Genomic DNA, 4,390 nt, shown 5'->3' on the forward strand with positions numbered 1-4,390 from the left:
ATCCATCCAAAGTGCAGCACTCCACAATGTCAAAACTACTCCAACTGGTGGAAAACATGGGCAAGCACAAGTTAAAACCTACTGAACTCAGATTAACGGAGAAAAGCTTCCTAACCTAGAACACCAACAAGGAAACACTGAAAAAAAAACATTAATCACAAAACATGAATAGGAAGTAGAAAAATAACGTAAGGAAAGATAATGGCAGAAAAAACAATTAAGGAAGAAAAATAAGAAACCACTCCCTGAGTGACCTGTAGAACATTTGTATTTGTATTTGTATTTATTTATTATTTTTTACACAGTTGGGAACTGCTTCTAAATGCTGCCTTTAGGAACCTAAAAACCAATATAACCGCTGGGAACCACGTCGAATTGCTCAAACATTGAACCACCACACTTGGCTATGTAAGACTCGGTTGTGTCTTAACTCACAAAGTGTGGTCTGATGATCAGATTGAAGTTTTAGAGTTTGACATGGATTAAGAGTTTTGGAACCGATCATACCTTCTACTCTAATAAGGAAATGTGTTTAAAGTTAATCATTAGAGTTAGAAGATATCCTATCTCATTCTGGATTGGGCGACCTAAAGCTAATACAGTTGTGAGAGCTAGAGATTTTCTTGATGTGCAAAACTCTCTAGCCGATGCATATAAATAGAGCCCCCTGCTCATTCGATCAATCCATCACAAACATAGCATTCATACCCCATCTGGAATTACAGTGATGAAGGGATCGAATTGAGTAGAAGGTTTCTATTAAATGTCGGACTAGTTTTCCCGGATAATTCTTATTGCCAATCCATGTATGTAGGAGTTTGTATTTTTTATGTATGCAGTCAACCTAGTTAACATGTGGTATCTGAGCGATGTCTGCATAATCTAGAATCTAAAAGCAACCAAATACCAAAAATTCTATATCTAAAATCAATTGTACAAAGACTAGGAGTTAGATCACATTCATATTTGTGCTGTGTTTCAAGTTCTTTTCACATGCATGTTTTATAAAGATCAAAGGCCAATTTACATGAGCTTTTGTATTGATTAAACAAGCCATAACAGTTTAGTCAATTAAAAACTCATGCATACAAAGCAATTTTGGCTAGATTTGCACTATAAACTGTTGTAGTTTTGATGCACACTACTACAAAAAGTGAAAAAGACGACCAGAAAACAACGACGGTCCAAGTGAAAACCGTCGTCGTTTTTAAAAAGACGACGGTTCTAAAAACACCGTCGTGTTATACCACCTTAGACAACTAAAAATGGAGATTCAAATGGCTGTTCAAAAACAACGACGTACCTAATTAAACAACCGACGTCTATTTGAAACAGATTTCAGCAGTGTAAAATCAAAGCCAACAAAGGACGGCAGAAGTTATGAATCGACCGACGTAGAAAGTAAAGACGACGATTTCAATAAAAGCCGCCGTTTTTACTCATAAAATAACACGACGAGGTTTTCGTATAAGACGCCGTATAATTACAAACAAATCCACGGCTTTAAAATACAAAATATCGCCGTATTAAATTAATTTACAACGACGGAAAATATAAATATATCGACGTCATTCTCGTATAGTTCTACGACGTTATCTTTAAATATTTAACGTCGTATTTATTCATTTTATACGTCGTAACTTTAATTTAAACCGTCGTCTTAATAAGAATTTTTGTTTACAATTTTTTTCTTTGATTTTCTTATCCTACGTCGGTAGATCTACTTAATGACAAGAATTGAAATAACCACGACGGTTTATATAGAAAACCGCCGACATAATCAGATTTTTCTGGGATCCCAAGGGTTACGAAATCTTACCAGACGGAACTCTGTTCCACATCATAATCTTAACAGATGACACAGATTTGAAATCAGAGAGACAATTATTTCGAAGTTGATAAAATCCACGTCGGTTGTATTAAACTTAACGACGTTTAACAAAATAATCTACGTCGGTAATTATAAATCTACCTTAATATAAACGACGAGAAAAGCATTGACAATGTCTTCATCATATCTCCCAGCAACTACTGATTCGATTGCTCATGCTTTAGAGGCCATCTGAAGCCATTTCTATTCTTTATCGCATTCTTGAAACCCATCTTCTTCTTCTGAAGCTCTACGGATAAAGGAAGAGGCTATCACAAATCTGACGGATCTTCTTAGTAAAGAAAATCAAGCAGAGGATCAGGCACATCTGATCTTCAGATTTCCCTGAGAAGCGAACTTTCCTTCGACAGCGAGTGGAGGCCAGGCTTGCATCTCTTTTGATGGAAAGCAAGGAGTATTCAGAAGCACTAAGTGTCCTATCAGGCTTGATCAAGAAGTGAGAAGGCTAGTTGACAAGCTTCTTCTTGTGGACATAGATTTGATGCGAGTAAGCTCAATTTCTCTTTGAGAAAGACATCCAAATTATTGTCTTTGAGATGTGAGAGACAGTGTCTCTGAGAGAGGAAGAACTTGGAACCCTAAATTTTAACCGCGAAAATGAATGAAAGCGACAAATTTATAGAATAAATTTTTAAAATCAACGGCGGTCCGAACCAAAAACCGCCGTTTAAATTGTACAATCAACGTCGCTCAACAAATATATTACGTCGTCTTAGTCTTACTTAAGACGACTAAAAACGACGACATAAAAACAAAAACAGTCGTTGTTTTTATATTCTTATTTTATTTAAATCTGTCATCCAAAAAAGAAACTTTACATATTCCTGAATATTAATTTCCTTCATTTTAAATTTCCTCCGGAAAAAAAACTCTATTTATAACGCACTGTAATTGAAAAATAAACTGAAAAGTCACGGGAAAAAAAACTTCATTATTTTTTTAATTTAAAAAACTTTTCGTCTACTTGAAAACAACGTCGGTTATATTAAACCTAACGACGTTAAATTAATGATTCCACGTCGCAAAACAAAAATTGCGTCGTTTTAGTTAAAAACGACGTAGTTATATGTAACCGCCGTATTATTTTTTTGAAATGGTTTTATATGTAAGCAACTTTTCGTCTACCTGACTTACACATGCACTGTTTCCAAACCCGATTAAAAATTTCAATCTCCCAGAGAAAACTTTTCGTCTTTTTTCCTTGTCAGAGCACTGTCAGAGTATCTCATCGTCTTCCTCTCGTCTTCTTCGTCGTCTCTGAACGCAAAAGATCGATCTTTTTCCTCTTGCTTTCATTGCACGCAAAAGGTAAGCTTTCATTTTCACTATTTTGGTTACTGTTTTGCATGCTCATACGTTTTTTGTTTGAAAAATCTTTTTACCTTTTTTCTGGCCAAAATCATTTTACTTCTTTCCAAGTTTGATAAAATATACAGACAAAGAGGGAAAGTTTCCAACTTTGAAGACAACTACCTCAACTAAATAAGACGACGGTAGTTCTTATTTACGTGGTTAAATATGTAGACCACGACGGTTCGTCAGTCGTTCTACCGTCGTCTGAAAATTGACAAAGTTGTTTTTAAAATAAAGTCTTTTTTTATTTGCTTGTTTAATTGCAGGTTTGATTTCTCCGAACAATGGTTTTTGTTTTTCCCTTATTTGATAAAATATAAAGAAAAAGAAACTAGGGTTGGTATCTAATATAGACGACAGTCTGTCTTATTGTTTTACGTCGTGTGAATGTTAATACCACGACGGTTTATTACTATTGACGTCGTATGAAAATCAATACCACGACGTTATATAAATAATGGTTTTACCACGACGGTGTATTACTATTTACGTCGTGTGAACATAAATACCACGACGTTATATAAATAATGGTTTTAAACATTTATTACGTCTGAGATTATTTCATTGCGTCGTTTAAAATCATATCATACGTCGTATTTTATTAATAACCGTCGTTTGTGTTCTTAATCTTTTCCTGAAATATTTTCACTTGCAGTTTTGTCAGTTAAAATGGTTTCTCAACAACAAACTAAAGATTCTGGCTCCAAGAAGCTTGGAATTGTAGCTCCTCAAGACAAGTCTTCGAAGGAGATGAAGTCTTCGAAGAAGATGAAGTTTGCTTCATCATCTGCTGAGACAGAACCAACCAGCCAGACAACAATCTCTGATGATTCAAAGACTGGTCGAGGTATGAGCACAATGCCTCGTGTTGTGAAGAAAAAGCTTCAGAAAGTGAGGCCAATTGTTGAGTACAATAAAATGGGGAAAGGTATTGGCCAAGCACATATTGAAATGCAGTCGTACATTGGTGTCTTGGCTCGCTCCAGAGTTCCCCTTGTGGACAAGAAATGGTCCCAAATCCCCAAGGATGTTAAGGAGCAGATATGGGAGGCAGTTGACATGGCTTTTGTCGTAGGTCAAGGGGGCAAGAAATCTGTTTTAGCTTCAGCTGCCAAGAAATGGAAGGATTTCAAGTCTACACTAACT

Source organism: Prunus dulcis, chromosome 6 (assembly GCF_902201215.1).
Source record: "Prunus dulcis chromosome 6, ALMONDv2, whole genome shotgun sequence".
Taxonomy (NCBI): Eukaryota; Viridiplantae; Streptophyta; class Magnoliopsida; order Rosales; family Rosaceae; genus Prunus; species Prunus dulcis.